At 33.5% G+C, this 19417-nt stretch overlaps 1 pseudogene; it reads right to left on the reverse strand.

The window, feature by feature from the left end:
* Positions 1–9223: 9223 nt before the first annotated feature.
* Positions 9224–16523, reverse strand: LOC105784505 (metal tolerance protein 4-like; annotated as a pseudogene).
* Between the last annotated feature and the right edge of the window lie 2894 nt (positions 16524–19417).

Consider the following 19417-nt stretch of genomic DNA (forward strand, 5'->3'; position numbering starts at 1 on the left):
AAATTAGTCCCCGGGATAGCTAGATTAAGTTACAACGATCCCGGAAACATAGAAATCATTAAAAACGGATTAAAAATACATCCATAATCTAGGTAAATAGCTTAGCTGAAACTCCAAGCTTCCATGCCTATATTTTCCTCTTCAAATTCAGTTGATTATGATAATGGAAGATAATGGTTTGTCTTATTTTAATTAATTATAACTTTAATTACTAATTTCCAAAATTAACCTTAAGAATTCATCCAAATTTCAATAATGCCAAACCATTAAAATCTACTATCAACTCTAATGGTCTAATTACCATACAAGGATTTCTACTTTAAAGTACTATAGCTATCTAATACCTTTAGCTATTAGAACACAACTTTTGCACTTTACCCAATTTAATCCTTTTTATCAAATTGAACATGTAAACGGTAAAATTTCTTAATAAAATTTTTATACGGTATTACTATCATACTATAGGAAATAAAATAATAATAAAATAAATTTTTTGACATTGAATTTGTAATCCCGAAACCATTGTTCTGATTTAACTGAAAACGAGTTGTTACATAGGGTCACACATCTAAGGCTCGCATATATCAGGTTCGCACATCTAGGGTTCATACATATTAGGGCTCGCATATAGAGTTCGCATAATAAATAATCAGGGTTCGAATAAATAACATATAGGCTACGCATGTTAGAATATGTAGGGTTCACATGTTAAATCGATAAGGTTCGCATATTTATCTAGATAGTGTTCACAGGGCAAAACAAATAGGGTTCGCATGTATATCCCTCCTAAGGTTCACATGGATATACTAAGAGATTGCATATTGAATCATATAAGATTTTGCATATGGGTTTGCAATAGGGTTCACATATATCTGCTACAGTTTTCCTAATAGAGTTCTTATATATAACAGTTTATAAAAGGGCTCGCACCGAGGGTTCTCATTCATAAGGGTTCATACATATATGGGTTCACATGCAGGGGTTCTCCTATAGGGGGTTCGCATTCTTATTACTTACTTTCTAATACTTCAATTAATTATACATAATTATTTAAGTTTAGATCCCGCACCTCATTTGAAGATACAAAAACCTTAATTTGGATGAGGAGATCAATGATCTACTAGGAGGAGAAGAACGATTGTGAAAACCTTGAATTCTTTTTCTTGAAAATTGATTTGGTAATGGTGGAGAAAAGGAAGTACTTTGGGAGATTTTTTTTTTGAAAATTCACTAGATATAAATTCTATGGTTTGAAAAGAACTTTAGGAACTCTTTTCCCTAATTGAAATAAGTTTTAGGAATTCATGTAGACCTAGGATTATTTTAATTTAAGGACCAAATTGAAAAAACAATAGTTTTTGGGTTGGGGTAGCTTGAAAATTTGGCACTTTATGGGGTAAAAATAAGAAAATATGTTTTTCTTTTTTGCTTGAAGATGCACAAGGCATTTCGAACTTTAAATCCAAAGAGAAGCTAAGGCCTTACCACTAATGCAGCAAGCTCGTTCTTGCGAATTCCTTAACTAAAATAAGTTTTAAGGCCTTCTAATTCTCTTACCTAGTATTTTTAAAAAAAATCTAAATTTTATCTCTATTTCTTCTAGCATTATTTTTGGGATGTGACAAATCTCCCTCCCCCCATTTAAAATAATTTGCCCTCGAATTCTAACTTACCTTATCCAAACAAGTGAGGATATTGTTGACGAATCAACTCCTCAGGTTCCTATGTTACTTCATTGGTTACATGGTTTTGCCATAAAACTTTAACTAAAGGAATTTGCTTATTGCTATTTTTTTAACATCTCAATCTATTATTCTAATTGGTTCTTCTGCAAACGATATGTATGGCTGGAGCTTGATCTCTTCAATGGGAATGATATGGGAAAGATCAGAACGATAGCATCGTAACATTGACACAATTCGATCTAACTCAAGAAGTAGTTCAAGTCTGTAAGCTACTAGGTTGATCTGCTTTTTTACTTGCTAAGGACTAATGAAACGAGGACTCAATTTCCCTTTTCTACTGAACTTTAGACTTTTTTCCAATGTGAGACTTTTAAGAAGACTTGTTCTCCAACATTGAATTCAATATCTTTTATCTTTAGGTCAGCATATGACTTTTGTTTATCTGATGTCTTAATATTTCTTGAATTAGTCAAATTTTATCTTCAGTTTCTTGTACTATTCAGGACCCATTATTTTTCTTTCTTTTAATTCTGCCCAACATAGAGGTGTACGTCATTTTCTCCCATATAATGCCTCGTATGGTGCCATATTTATGCTTGCTTGGAAATTATTATTGTAGGCGAATTAAGAAAATGGTAAAAATTCCTCCCAACTGCCTCAAAAGTCAATGACACAACTTCTTAACATGTCTTCCAGAATTTGGATAGTTCTTTCAGATAGTCCATCGATTTATGGGTGGAATGCTGTGATAAAATCAAGTTTTGTTCGCAACGCTTCGTGTAGTTTCTTCCAAAACCTCAAAGTGAAATGAGGGTCTTGATCCAATATAATCGAAATTTGTACTCAATGTAGCTTAACAATCTCTACAATGTACAACTTTGTTAATTTTGATAAGGGGTAATTAGTTCGGACAAGAATAAAGTGGGATAATTTGGTGAGTCAATTCAAAATCACCCATACTGAGTCCTTATTAGTGAGAGTTAAAGGTAACCCACTTACAAAATCCATTGCTATTCTTTCCCACTTCTATTGTAGAATTGTGATTTGTTGTAAAGTTCCTGGCATAAATTGATGTTCTGCTTTTACTTGTTGGCACATCAAGCCACCAGTATACTTCTTTTAGATCCTAGTATATTTTATTACTACCTAGATGCATAGAACATAGGCTACTATAGGCTTCCCGAAGTATCTTCTGTTTTAATTTTGGATCGTTTTGTACACAGAATCTTTTTTCTGAAGTAAAGCACTCCTCTCTCACTGATTGAGAAATCTTCTATTGATCCATCTTCCACCCTTTTTAGGTGTGGAAACAACTCAATATCTAAGATTTGTTTGATTCTTATTTCTCCTTCCAATGTTGGTTTAACTTGCAATTCGGCTAGGATGCCTCCATCATTATAAAGACTCAATCTTGAGAACATTACCCTTAGCTCCATTTTTGATTTTTTGCTTAGGGCGTCTACTACAACATTTGCTTTCCCTAGATGAAATTTAAGTGCGCAATCATAGTCTTTAAGTAGCTCGATCCATCTTCTTTTTCTTAATTTAAGTTTTTTCTGAGTTATGAGGTATTTTAAGCTCTTGTGATCTGTGTAAACTATGCACTTTTTTCCGTAAAGATAATGTCTCCAAACTGTAAGTGCAAAGACTACTGTAGTTAACTCTAGATCACGTGTAGGGTAGTTTCATTAATGAGTTTTAAGTTGCCTTGAAGCATAAAAGACCACTTTTCCATCTTACGTTAAAACACAACCAAGTCCCACATGTGATGCATCACTATAAATAACATATTCTTTTCCTGATTCAGGTTGGATTAAAACAGGTGCTTCAGTTAGAACCGATTTTAACTTCTCGAAACTATTTTGTTGCTCCTTGGTCCACTTAAAAGGTGTGTTTTTGCTTAGTAACTTAGTCAAAGGGGCAACCACTAAGGAAAAACCCTCAACAAACCTTTTGTAGTATCTCGCTAGGCCTAGAAAACTTTGAATTTTTGAGACATTATTCAGTTGCTTTCATTCTGGGATCGCTATCTTCTTTTAATCTACTTGGATTCCTTCGACGGATATAATGTGATCTAGGAACATGACTTTCTTCAGCTAAAATTTGAACTTGCTCAATTTTGTGAATAGTTTTTTTTCTCTAGGATTTTTAAAACGATCCTCAAGCATTTATTGTGCTCTGCTTTAGATTTTGAGTACACCAAAATGCCATCAATAAAGACTACGAAAAATTAGTCAAGGAAAGGTTGAAACACAAGATTCATGAGATCCATTAATTTTGCTGGTGCGTTTGTTAAACCTAATGGTATGGCTAAAAAACTCATAGTGCCCATAACGAGTTCTAAAGGTTTTTTTGGGTACATCTTCCTTTTTAAACCTCAGTTGGTAATACTCCAACCTTAGATCTATTTTGAAAACATAGTGGCACCTTAGAATTGATCAAATAATTCATCTATCCTTGGTAAAGGGTATTTATTTTTCACAGTTAACTTATTTAGTTGGCAGTAATCGATGCAAAGTCCAAGTGACCCATCCGTCTTTTTCACGAACAACACTAGTGCACCACATGGGGAAATATTGGGTCTGATGAATCAACTATGTAGTAACTCTTGAAGTTGAATTTTTAATTCTTTTAACTCCTTTGGCATTATAGGATAAGGAGCAATCGTCACTGGTGCGATTATTGGCATCACCTCAATTTTAGACTCTAACTCGCAGTCCGAAGATAACCCTGGCAGCTCTTCAAGAAATTCACTAACAGTTTGAATGCCGTTTACTTTGGGTTTGGCACTCTTGACATCTTTGACATAGGCTAAGAACTATTCGTAGCCTTTGCGAACCAACTTTTCCACGACCATGGCTGAGATCACGTTTGATAAGTAATTCCTTTTGTTTCCTACCATGACAATTTCTTTGTCGCCTTTGGTTTTTAAGGTTTCCCTTTTCAAGGCACAATCCAAGCTTACTTGCTACTCCACCAACCAATATATTCTCAGAATTAGATCGAATTTTCCGAATGGCAATTCCATGAGATCAACGGGGAAAATTTCCTTTCGTAATTGCAACGGACATCTTTTGTAAATTCTATCTACCCTAACTGTTTATCCTAATGCACTTATTACTATCATAACATTACTTGTTTTTTGTACTTTTTCATTCACTTTTTCAACCATATTCAACACCACATACGAATAAGTGGATCCTACATCGATTAAACCAAAAAAAGGCACATAATGGATAATGAATGTTCATTTGATGACATCAGTGGAATCCTTATCCTCCTGTCCTCTTGGCGCATAAACCAAGGTTGGTTGCCTCACTTCTACCCGGTTCGCACCCTGTGTTGATGCTTTCTGGCCTTGGTTTTTGCCATTTTGGCTGGGATCATGGTTTCCTCGTCTTTAGGTCTGGTTTTGGCCCTAACTTTGCAGTGAGTGGGTTTATTCCAATGGGGACAATCATTTATTTGGTGTTCTTTCGACCCACACTTTAAGACAAGCGCCGATCTTTTTCCAACATTCTCCTATGTGGTCTTTCTCACAATACTGGCACTTTGGAGTACGTTCATCATTGGTATTGGGTTGTGGCATAGCTTTTTTTGTAAGCCTATGGTTCAAATTGTTTAAACCCAAATCTCTTTTATTTGAAACTTTCTGCCTCTTTTCTCATTCCGTGCATTTGATTTCTTCTAAGACTTCGGTATTTTCAACCAAATTTTTGAAATCTCTTTCCTGAATGAGTGCCACTTGTATTTTCAAGTCATATCTCAACCCCTCTTTAAACCTCACACTTTTATCTTCCTTTGTTGCTACCAATTCAAGAGTATAGCGACTTAATCTTAAAATTCATCATCATACTCTGAAACTAACATATCTCCCTGCTTTAGTTCGATGAACTCGCGTCTGCAGGCTTCAACATATCGGGGACCCACATACTTTTTTTGAAAAGTATCCTGGAAATAGCTCTAGAATTATTTCTGTCATTTCCATCCAGTACTCCACTATAATGGGAGTTATTTCGGCTACTCCTTTAAATAGTTCGACCCCATTCGACTTAAGTTTTTTTGCGATTGTCTTTCCGTTTCTATTACCTAATCTGATGACCCTTTAGAGAGCTCTCAACATGGCTTGAGTCATAGCATCATCTCCACTAGTTCCATCGTTGATTTCCCATTCTCATAACTTCGTTCTAATGACCTCCGCCATCATTGGTGGTAGAATTTTCTACATATTCCTAGGTTGGATTTTCTCCTTGTACAATGGGCGGTTCAATGGGTACAGCCTTACGCGGTCTACCCCTACCACGTCTGCCTTGAGTGCTCATAATGGTATTTAATGAAAATCTAAAATTTCAAGTTTTTAGTTTGTACTACGTTTCTATCTATGATTTTTCTACCACTAGAAAGATTTCCACAATACCTAGCATCGAACTCCTTGGACTAGTTTTTAATAGAACCTATAAAAATATTTTTATTCCTATGCATGGATACTCTTTCAAACTTCAAATCGTGTTTAGAAAATCTAGGCTCTGATACCACTTAATGTTTTTAGTCCTACGGGTTTTGGCTAAGTCAAAAGCGTTACATTGTTCACCAAAGTGATCCTGTAAAGCCATTCTTTTGCTTTCAGTTGGATTGTATAAAAATCACTCTTTTGTTTTCAAGGGAAACATCCATTAATTAAATTGACTTTACTTAGCAATTCAATTTCAATATTATTAATGTGATGTTTTGAAAATGGTTAAAGTTAAAAATACATTTCAAAACTTAAAGTATTTGTAAAGCAAAGGAAATCATCATTAAGAATAATAGTTTTCTAAACCAAATAGCATGCAATTATCAAATTATTAACTAAATATCATGCTTAGGTTTAATAAGCTAAACAATCCCAAACCTAAGTTATAGAAGCAAGAAATAATTAATAATTACAACCCTAAAAATGATTAAGGAAAAATTTAAAGGAACTTCAAAATAATAATAATAATAATGAGTTGCTAGTCCGAAGTCCCTCTTATATCATTCCGAGTACTAGTTTCTTGCGCCAACTTAGAGGTAAGGAAAAAGGGAGAGTGAGCTTATGATAGCTTAGTGTGAGTCTAATTTTTAAATCTCCACATATAATCATACAAACAATAAAGCATTAAATCAATTCATGAACAGGTTACGTTTATAATGCAACGTAATTTTTATTTTAAAATCCCACCGGTCCATCGTATCCATCCTCGAGCATAGCTCAACACTACAAAACATATATCAATAACTAATCATCCCGAATTTCCCGATGAAGATGGACATTCACTTGTCGTTTATGACAATAACTTACCATCTCAACTGTATGATTTTAATGGATTTTTAAACTATCATCCCGGTTTATCCAGTTTTGATGACATTGCTGCCTACTTCGTGCAGTATTGACTTAGAATATGGACTTAATTTGTCACTTTCTCCTAAGGAACTCCTCCATCCTCCAAACCTAATTTCATATATTTATAGACATATACTCAGCATATCATGCTATTTATCACCAATCGATACTATGGTTGCCAAGCACATTCAATATTTCATACTATCATTTAATGGCATGTATTCATGCATTTGTTCATATCAATTTCATATATACAAATTCTTCATGCAAACTAAAAACTTGTAACAGTATATTGATATTAGATTGCTTATCATGCTCATTCGGTTAACACATGCAAATTAAGTTCACATATAGGGTTCGCACATTTAGGGCTCACACATCTATGGTTCACATATAGAATTCTCATAATAAACAATTAGGGTTCACATATTAACACATGTAGGGTTCACATAAATAACATATAGGCTTCGTATATTAGAACATGTAGGGTTCGCATGGTAAATTGATAGGGTTCGCGTATTTATCCAGATAGAGTTTGCATGGCAAAGCAGATAAGGTCCGCATGTATATTCCTCCTAAGGTTCGCATAGATATACTAAGAGATCACATATTAGATCATAAAAGATTTTGCATATGGGTTCGCAATAGGGTTCGCATATATCTACTACAATTCGCCTAGTGGAGTTCGCATATATAACAGTTTATAAAAGGGCTCGCACCTAAGGCTCTCATTCATAAGGGTTTGCACATATAAGGGGTTTCTGATACATGGGTTCGCATATAGGGGGTTTGCATATAGATTACTTACTTTCTAATACTTCAATTAATCACACATAATGACTTAAGTTTAGATCTCGCACCTGATTTGAAGACACAAAAACCTTAATTTGGATGAGGAGATCGACAATCTACTGGGAGGTGAGGGACGGTTTTGAAAACCTTGAATTCTTTTGCTTGAAAATTGATTTGATAGTAGTGGTGAAAAGGAAGAACTTTGGGATTTTTTTTGAAAAATTCACTAGATATAAATTCTAGGTTTGAATAGATTAGCTATTTATAAAACTCTTTTTCCATAATTGAAATAGGTTTTAGGAATTCTTGTAGAACTAGGATTATTTTAATTTAAGGACCAAATTGAAAAAAAATAGTTTTTGGGTTAGGCTAGCTTGAAATTTTGGCACTTTTATGGAGTTTAAATAAGAAAATAAAATATTTTGACTGAAGATGCACAAGGGTTTTATCCCTATTTCTTCTAGTCCTATTTTTGGGTTGTGACATTATTTCATCCCCAACAACTCGAAAAGACTAGATTTCACTTCCTGAATATAAATATTCATCAACAACACTTCAAGACATAATAGACAATATCCAAACGTCAAAATCAAGAGAATAGCCTTCAATTATTTAATTCTTCTTATTCTCTTATGCATGGTTCTAGTGAGCTTAATTCTTAAAAACAAATACCTCCTAGAGGTTTACTTTCCTTTTACCAATTGTAGATTTGGAGGGTAAAATTGAACCTTAAAAATTAAAATATTTTAATTGAGTCATAAAATTATAGAGAATATTCTATCTTAACCTTAAGGAAAAAATAGGGATTGTAAATGTTATATTTTTTCTGTGAATGGTACATTTCATAGTATTAAACTGAAAAATCATTAATTGAAGTATACTAAAATAGTGTAGATAGGCAATTGAGGTGACAACAAAGTTATTGAGCTATATATATTTTTATATATTTTAAAATTTAAGTGAAGAAAAATGTAATTTATTTTTAAAAAGAAAATTAAGCATTGCCAAATAAATTGTATTTTGATAATATCATGTAACATTTAATAGCAGTTGTTACGTTACCATGTCTTTCAATCATTGGTGGCTGACGATTAGGTGATTAAAAATTTTGATGTTCTTAATTTGATGCTCAAATTAATTATTCTTAGAGTTAGATGGCTAAATCAAACCTTAGTGATTATTTGTATATTTCTTTTTGTTGTTATAAATTATATACTATTAATTTATCAATAGTTAATTATTAATATTATTCATGGTCTACTATCATTTCACTAACATTATTTGTGAATTAATATGTAAGTTCTTAGCTCGATTCATATTATTGCTATTACAACAATTTAAATTACGTAAATTCAAACGTGTTTAAGGTTTTAATATTCTGCTGTTTGGGGATTGGGTACTGTATATTATTGGTAGTTGGTGTTACAGTGGAAAGATGACAGCGTAGAAGAAAAACAAATGGAAGTATCAAGGTTGAGTGGTGGGGAGTCTGATGAGAACAGAGTGCTCAGGCTTGTGCCTACATTCGAAATCAAGATGAACAAAGGCTCGTTCCACTTCTTGGAGTTGTTCAATCTTTATCTGCAGTGATTCCCCAATCGCATGCGTCTCTTTCAATGGCAAGTCCTCTGGCAGTTCAATATCAACCTGGTTTTTGTACAACTAAAACATCAAAATGTTGTATTACTAGTGTGAGCTCGGATAGCAAATTTGCTTAGATACCATTCAAAAATGTGGAGAATGAGCCAGATAAGCAAAGCAAAAAGATGTACATAAGCAGCATTCCGATAAACAAACCTCAACGAAGAATAAGATGCCGAAGGTATATGCACGAACAGTATCAACTCTTTTGATCTGAGGATGGTGCCTTAAGACAAGATACGCAAGTTTCTGCAATACTTCAGGGGGAGCAGATTGTCCAACCAAGGAAACTATAAGAAAAGAAGCAAGTGTGGTTATGTACCCTATTGGACTCTCCAACTTACAAGCTAACTTTAAATGTTTTTTTTATGTCCATTGTTAACTTTTGAAGTTAGGTTACTTTGAGGATTCTAAAACCTAATTCAGATTCAAATTAAGATCAAATTTACACAGTGAATGTGTCTCTCAAAGGTTGAGAAAGAGAAGCAAAATATTGAACCTGCATTTTCCAACACAGTTCCAGACCAATTTGTAATTGTATAGAGTGCAAGGATGATAGCACCAGCAGGGTCAATCCACCAGTAAAATTAATCACCGAGAACAGCAGCAATCAAACCAACTAGATTTGTCACCACATCAAAATAATGGTCCTGCCAAATTCCAATCATCGTCAACAAAAGGAGTTTAAAACCCTACAGTACCTATCAGAAATGGTGGGAAAAATTAACCTTAGCATAGGCACGAACGATTTTGCTCCCTGAGCTTCTACAGTAAAACCATAGGACAATTTTCACTGCAGATGCTGTCAGCATGATCGTATAAAGCCATACCAGTTGCTGTGAAGTCATTTTTTCAGACGGTTTGTCTTGGATCAATTGTTCTACAGCTTCAATTAGCACCTGGAATCCTGTAATATAGTTGGAAGGACTACGTATCAGAATACAAGCGCCCGACATAAGTATGTTCAACTTTTGAAGCCTTTTCCGGTAACTCATGTTTGGAAAATAATGAGGAGTCAAAGAGCCGGAATTTAAGCATGGTATAACTAAGTGATATGAGTCACAGAGGCCCAACCCAAATTCTTGAAGGCAAGGCCCAATAAGAAGATTCCAAGCCCAATCAAGAAATCCACCCATACTTAGTTGAAAATCAGGCCAAATTGTCAAAGTGGCCCAAGTTGTAAAGTTTTATTTTTATTTTTATTTATTTATTTATTTATTTATTTTTACTTAGTTTAATTTTTATGTAAATATTCATCCGAGTCCCAAATAAAGACCCTTGGTGAATTTCCATATTAAAATAATTAGAAGTTTTTTTTATTTTAGTTTTCTAATTAGATTAGGACTAGTTATAAGGCCTATTTAAAGGCATGGCTAGCCACCTTGTAAACAACTTCTCAAATATATCAAAATATCGATTTGTTTAAGTGCGAATTCTTTTGAGTTTTTCTCCAAAATTTCTCTTGAGTTTTCTTTAGAAGTTGTTTTAACAATCTTTTGATTGTGGGAGCCATCTTCACCTTCTTCTTGCCATTGATATTCTTTGGAGGGAGATTAGAGCCGTTTGAAGGAGTTGTGAGATCTTTCGGGATTTTAAGGCTTCTTAGGACTTATCTTTTAATTTCTTGTCGACAATTCTTTCTTTATTTCGCTTGTCTGAATCTTTATCTAATTTATTTTCTGTTCTTATTGTGTTTTCAGCCTTTTTCTATCTTAAGGAATCAACCCCAAAATCCCCAATTTCTAGGGTTCTTCCATACTCTTTTTGGGTGAAATTAGATTGTCAAAATTTGGGGAAAACTATCTTGGTGTTCAATTGGGCAGAATCGTAATCTCCTTTAGGGTTTCAAGAACCCTTATTAACACTTATTTCTATTCACAATTTGATTCTTTCTTTGTTTTGGGGATTTTATTTCAGATCTGGAAATTCAAAATTCTAATCTTTTAATTTTCTGTTTCGTTTCAGATTTGATTGTTTAGGGATTTCGTAGGAGTTTCCCGTGACTTGGCAACTCGATCTTGGTCCGCGCGCAACCCCCGTATCATTTGGTATCAGATTTTGGGCGTTTTAGGTGTTCTTGGTTGATTTCTAAACCGATCTCTATTTTTAAATTACAAACAGCAGTTTTACCAGAAAAATTTTAAAAAAATTCATTTGAGTGGGTAAACGTTTTCTGATTGATCTGAAATTTTACATACATATTTGTGGCACTGTTATTGAATATAAAAAAATATTTCCCGCAAAAAAATAAGTCGAAAACGTCAAAAAATTGAAAAAAGATGAAATCCAATAAAAAATTAAAAAAATATTCAGCGGGTTGAATTTGGTGCCCAAATTTTCCAGATCAAAAATTCAATATTTTAAGACATTTCATATTTAATTTCGTGATTTTTTGAGATCAGGAACACCTCGAACGAAGTTGTCAAGTTACTCCGCAGTTTTTCGAGTTTTCTGTTTTCAACAATTTTTATTGATTCCTTCCTCAGTGCAACACAAATCAATTGGTGTCTCGTCAGTTTTTGGCATCCTAGTGCAAATTAGGATTCTTTGGTAGTTTGGTTCACACTCTCTAATTGGTTGATATAAACTCCGATAAAGAACTCACAAGATTGAATTCTACCTCATTGAGAATTTGAATTTGTCTTTTTGAGTGATTAACGGTGAGGTTTGCTAATTTTTCTTTTTGAGTGTTGAATGTTTGTTTTGCAGGTAGTCCAAAAAAAATAATAATAAGATGCTCCGCCGCACCCTTAACATCCAAATGGGAGACGACTGTGATAACCAAAGGACCAATATTTTCCATTCTAGGTGTTTTATAAAAGGTAACTTATGTTCACTTATGATTGATAGTGGGAGTTGTTCAAATGTAGTTAGCAGTTATTTGGTGGATTCCTTAAAGTTACCTTGTATCGAGCACCCTAAGCCGTATCACCTTCAGTGGCTTAATGAATGCTCGAAGTTAAGGTTACAAAACAGTCCTTGATCACTTTTAAGCTCGGGAATTACGAGGATGAGGTATGGTGTGATGTGGTCCCAATGCATGTGGCACACTTGCTCCTTGGACTGCCTTGGCAATTTGATCGTGATGTTACACACCAAGGCAAGCTCAATAGATACTCTCTTGTGTTTAAAGGCGAAAATTCACTCTTGCTCCTTTAAATCCCAATGATGTATATAAAGATCAATTAAAAATGATGAAATTTTGTGAGGGGTGAGGAGAAAGGAAAAATAAAAAGACAGAGAGAAAAGAGGCTAGTAGTGAAAAAAGTCAAAATTTAAATGGCCCAAAGGTGAGTGAATCTGCAAGTGGCAAAACTAGAGAGAAAAAATTGATTGCAACAAAAAAAGATGTGCGGAGAGCCCTACTCAATAAACAACCTTGTATCCTTGTGAGGTTTAGGCAAAACTATTTATCTCTATCTAACATTAATGGATATTTGCCTAGTGTGTTTTCAATGTCTTTTGCAGGATTATGTGGATGTTTTTAGTGAGTCCCCTAAAGGTTTACCACCTTTACGTGGGATAGAACACTTCCATTGGCCACATATGAAGAAGGATGTCGAAAAGGTACGTTCTAAGTGCATCAAATGTAAACAAGCAGAATCTAAGGTAGTGCCTCATGGCCTTTACACTCCTTTGCCGATTCCTACTTCACCATGGGTAGACTTATCCTTGGATTTTATTCTAGGATTGCCACAAACTAAGAAAGGAAGCGTGAGTTGTTATTCTCTTGATTTGCCTTGTGTAAAATCTGCAAATTTGTGCAAATCTATTTTGGTGAATAAAAAAAGTTTTGAATGTAAGTTGGTACGTATACGAAAACCCTCATGGTTTAACTTGATTGGTTTAATGAAATCTTTGTTACACTTCGGCATGACTAATCAAAATCAAGTTTTTAAACCTGGAATCTATTTTGGTATATTTTGTTGGAAAATCAAGCATTATCTATTGTGTGCAAATACTTTCTATTGTTTTGATACTTGGTTTTTGAATAAGGTAACGAAATTTACCAAATTTGTTTTCAATTTATATTCGTGCCTTAAATAGTTTCTGTGGTTATACATGAAGTTTGAGTTGCATTTGACAAAGGTTAACTCAACAACGGAGTTTCGACTACACTATGCCCCCGATGAGCGAAGATTCGAGGACGAATCTTTTTGAGGAAGGGGGGAATGATACGAGTCACAGAGGTCCAACCCAAATTCTTGAAGGCAAGGCCCAATAAGAAGATTCCAAGCCCAATCAAGATATCCACCCATACTTAGTTGAAAATCAGGCCAAATTGTCAAAGTGGCCCAAGTTGTAAAGTTTTATTTTTATTTTTATTTATTTATTTATTTATTTATTTATTTATTTATTTTTACTTAGTTTAATTTTTATGTAAATATTCAGGTCCGAGTCCCAAATAAAGACCCTTGGTGAATTTCCATATTAAAATAATTAGGAGTTTTTTATTATTTTAGTTTTCTAATTAGATTAGGACTAGTTATAAGGCCTATTTAAAGGCATGGCTAGCCACCTTGTAAACAACTTCTCAAATATATCAAAATATCGATTTGTTTAAGTGCGAATTCTCTTTGAGTTTTCTCCAAGAATTCTCTCTTGAGTTTTCTTTAGAAGTTGTTTTAACAATCTTTTGATTGTGGGAGCCTCTTCACCTTCTTCTTGCCATTGATATTCTTTGGAGGAGATTAGAGCCGTTTGAAGGAGTTGTGAGATCTTTCGGATTTTAAGACTTCTTAGGACTTATCTTTTAATTTCTTCTTGTTAATTCTTTCTTTATTTCGCTTGTTTGAATCTTTAACTAATTTATTTTCTGTTCTTATTGTGTTTTCAGCCTTTTTCTATCTTAAGGAATCAACCCAAAATCCCCAATTTCTAGGGTTCTTCCATACTCTTTTGGGTGAAATTAGATTGTCGAAATTTGGGGAAAACTATCTTGGTGTTCAATTGGCAGTAATCGCAATCTCCTTTAGGGTTTCAAGAACCCTTATTAACACTTATTTTATTCTCAATTTGATTCTTTCTTTGTTTTGGAGATTTTATTTCAGATCTGAAAATTCAAAATTCTAATCTTTTAATTTTCTGTTTCGTTTCAGATCTGATTGTTTAGGGATTTCGTAGGAGTTTCCCGTGACTTGGCAACTCGATCTTGGTCCGCGCGCAACCCCGTATCACTAAGCTTCATGAATGTTCACAAAAACATGGGACAAACCTCAACAACTGACTCTTTTAAGGTAAATATGAAGGACATGGCACAAGAACCAGAAAAACATACCAAGAGTAGCCATGACAGCAGCAAAGATGATGATGCCAACGGGCTGCACTCATAGTTTTCCGATAGGATACTTATAGATGTTTATGGTTTTCATTGACAAGTTTGTGAACCATAGTATACCCCCTGCTAAAAGATCTAGCAAAGAATCTAGTGTTGATGCAGCAACGGCTAGGGATCTACTCTTGATGGTTGCATATATCTGTAGGTGCATATAATTTGTTAAAGGTTGTTGAAGGCATAAAAATTAAATACCCTAACTGGTTAAAAAACAAACAAATTTATGTTGCTCAGATTTGTGTGCAAGTGTTACGAAAATGTATCTGACATGAATATGATCTTTATGAGTTTTTTTCATCTATTTTGAGAGTCCTTGTCGGATCATATGGCTGAAAATGTGTCGGACACATAGAAATGATGAGTCGGAGCCATGTAAGAACACATCCATAGATAACCTTTTAAATCGTGTCTGTCACAAAACATTATCATATTTATTATGAACATAACATAACAGAGCAGTATGTTCTGCTGAAATAGACAGACCTGAACTATTAAACGGCCAATAAGCCATGTTTTGGAGGCTGGAACACTGATATGAACAAATAAAGCTAAATCCAGAAAACATCACTGGTTGCACATTGTGTTCCTAAATTCTACAAGAAATGGGAAAGGTTTATCACCTTAAACACAAGCAAAAAAGCATTTGCCCAGTTTGAAATGTTCATTGCTCTTTCATGTTGGGCTTGTTCTTCACAATCTTGTGCTTCATCAATGGCATTAGGTGACTTCAGGGAGTCAACTTCCTCAAAAGATCTCAACATAGCAAATTGTTTCTCATAGTATTCTTTTTCACCTTAAAAAGAAAACAGCAGTAAAGGATCAATACATTCATGTTTAGGGTTATCAAGTATTTGAAACCTACGGCCAATTGTTAATAGAGAGACCCAACTTGAATATAAGATCATATACAATTTAATATTAATTGATGTAGGAATAAATAAATCTTATCATATGTACTTGGATTTTGATATTAAGCATTCAACCAAAAACCAATTGACTTGAGAATAAGCCATTCACAATTGAAGAATTAACCGATAAATGATAACACCACTTCAACAAAGTCTTCGTAGGTTACGATTCCCATCCATTTTACAAGAATTCTGCTGCAGTTTAGAAAAATATATATATATGTTAAGCACCCATATATCTGGATCTCACCAAAGTATTAACATATTTAGTGCTGAGTCCATTTAGACCTGACCTCCATTGAAGCTTTTAGCATGAGCCACCTTTAAATATTCTGCATAAAATAACTTTCAACAGCTTATGATTATGAAATTGGTTTGCACCAACCATAGTCTAGCTTTCTTGTTTTGGTCTGTAAAAGAGAGTGGCCTAGAAACTGTCAACTTGTAAATAGGCATCAAACATATTGACATTGAAATTAGTTTAATCATTGCCTTGGTTTCATTACTACGTAGCCCAGCCGAACATGTACCACAGACCTACCTAATATGGCAACATATATGAGAAGCAGAAAAGAAATTGGGATAATTCTATAAAGAAAATGGAGGTACCTTCAATCAAGCAAGTGGTTTTAGAAAGGTTGATATGAAACGGAGTCTCCGGATCAAGCCGGGACCGTACTTTATCAGGCAATTTGGAGAAGAATTCATGCTTGAGGGCACTTACTATATTCAATTTTCCCATTCTTGATGTGCTGTTCTCCTTCAGTTGACAACAATGGAGTTCTCACGTTGTTCATGTTTAGCACCTATGATTGAACGATAGCTAATAAGTTCAAAAAAAAAAGTTTCTAGAGAGGCAGAAAAAGACCGAACACATCACAACAAGAAACAAGAAAGAACAAACAACAAACACATCTACAACAGTTACCGATGAATCATGAAAATGGGAGACGAGAAGTTACTGATTCTGGGCAAATCAGATTCACCTAGAATTCATAAACAACTTTTTCACGACAATTTGACAAATCTGAGACTTAAAAACAACAACCCCAGAAAACTGAAATCGCTAGAGATAACAAGAAAAACCATGTATGTATGTATACACACTGCAGATTATTTTATGGATAATGTCATGTGATAGGATATAGGATATGATTAAATAAGAAGTTCTGGTTTGGTTTTTGGAGCATATCTAAATCTGACATCTCAATTCTCGACAGCTGTTATATGGGATTCCGTCACCATTCTCACATTTAAAGAGAGAAGCTTAGCATAGCATCCCTTTGCCAAGTGACAAATCTTTCCTTCCAGGTGCGATGTTTAGATGCTATCAAGTTCTCAGCACTGCAGTATGACTACAAGATTCGCGTTTTTTTCCTCTTTTTGGATTGGATTTTGGGTATAATTTCTATATTCTCGCAAGTCTCATTGCAATTTATGGATTAATTCCATTAAACATCCATCAAATTTTATGTTGATTTCTAAAGTTCAAATCAATTCAAGTTGAGTATTAAATATATTTTCCATAATTATAAAAATCTATATTTTATGTATATATTTATTTTTAGAATAGAGAAAATTAGTTCAACCAATTTTTTAGCTTGGATCAGCTGATTTGTATTGGTTTGTAGGTCAACCGGTTCAACCTCTATCTTCAAATCAATTCTTGATACAACCAGTCGATCCTATCTGATTCTAAAAACATAAGTTTTGATCGTTGAAAGAACTTTTTCGATTCTGTCAAATCGAGCAAGTAGGTAGTGAAGTTTGAAAACAAAATTAATCGTTAACATCTCTACCACTAAAGCGCCAATTTCTAATATTGTTAGCATTGTGAAACATTATAAAGCATGGAGAAAAATTTTAAAAAAATAAAAGAAAGAGAGAAATAATGTAAAAGAAAATAAAAAAATTCTATTTTAAAGTTTATAAGACGTGACAACCTATTTTTGGGTAGCATTTTAAAAAATATATAACATTTTGAACTAAAATTAGTTACAAAAGAATAAATTAAGTATCACTTATGACAAAAAAAAAATTAGGTATCAATTTTGAAAAAAAAAAGTATTGTTTAAGGGTTTTTTAGATAAATAATCCAAAAAAATTTATGAAAATAACCCTAGTATTAGATTATTTTAAAAAATGACCTAGTTTTTACAGTAATAATTGGTGTCTCCACTCCCCACGGCGACACCACCCAAAAAGCAATCAAATCATTGCTTCACGATTATAAAAATGATAAGATGAAAAAAAAGTAATTATTTTTTGTGCCGTCATTTTTCAAGGCGGCACCCGTATAATTGTTTTATATTTTCACGCATATTTCCACAGTTAAACGAAAATAAAATAAAATATATTTTTTATTTTTTTTGGTACCGCCTCCTTTAATAGAGGCACCAAATTGGATTAAAAAAATTTTTTTTGGTGCTGCCTCTTTTAATGGAAGCACCAATATCTGTCAAAAAAAAAATTTCTCCCTGATGATTACGTGAGATGTGGCGGCACCAATATTATTTTTAGAATTTTTTGGTGCTGCCACTTCACATGGTATGTCCAAAATAGTTTAAAATTTTTCTATTAGTTTCTACTATAAATGTGGCGACATCACCAATTATATATACCCCCAGCCTCAACTTCACACAAGTAGAGGTCTTAATATTTTTTTTTATGTTGAAAAAAAAAATGTGTTATGCTGAAGGAAGGGGAGATATTTATTATTATGGTGTTCTTTAACGAAAAAATTGTTTCGTCATGGCTGATATATATAAACGACACATAAAATATATCGTTTCTAGAGTAGTAGTTACGCGGTTAAGAGTTTTTATTGCTAGTGGTTACACGATTAATAGTCTATCCCCTATCGAAATATCTCATTTAACACTAAAGGAGATGGGGGTTTTAGTTGGTAGTGGTTACGTAGTCACGACCGCAAATTGGTTATATTGTCAAGGTAGAAGCGTCGGCGTGAAAAGTGCTCTCAGGTAGGGGAAATGCCGGCGGAATGAGGTACCCCAAGAGCAACCAACGATGAATACTGTTGGGTTCCTGATTGACCTGATTCAAGTAGAAGTTGATGGAATCGGGAAAAATATTTATTTTACTAGATTATCAATTTTATAATTTACTGGATTAACAACTTTATAATGTGATGATTTCAATTGAAATTTTATTATTATTGTAATATTTGAAATGTTATTGTGTTAAGTAATATTTAATCCGTTAATTATGTATATAAAATACGATTAGTGGAAGGAAAAAATATTTAGATGATGAGAAAAATAAATGTATTATTTCTGTTAGGGATCGACCCGATTAAGCAACAAGTAACAAAAATAGCGGAATAAATTGAGAAATTGAACACACAAATTTAACGTGAAAAAACCCCTCCAAAGAGGATAAAAAACCACGGGCAAAGATAATTTTACTCTAATGGCAAAAGAACGAAGAGTACAAAAGATGGAGATAAAACTAAACCCCAAAAACCCGAAAACAAAGAACCCTCAAAACGTAAACAAAAAATTCTCTAAATGTGTTATGAGTTCTAATCTCTAATGGGTTTTTTTTTCTAAGGTTGTAAAAGAGCTTATTTATAAGCTAAATTCATATGTCAAATAATAATAAAATAATCTAAACTAATTAGTGTTTGATTGAAACAAATAAACAGAGTTTAACTAAAATATTATTTTTCAAATTT

This window comes from Gossypium raimondii, chromosome 4, assembly GCF_025698545.1.
Source record: "Gossypium raimondii isolate GPD5lz chromosome 4, ASM2569854v1, whole genome shotgun sequence".
Lineage (NCBI taxonomy): Eukaryota > Viridiplantae > Streptophyta > Magnoliopsida > Malvales > Malvaceae > Gossypium > Gossypium raimondii.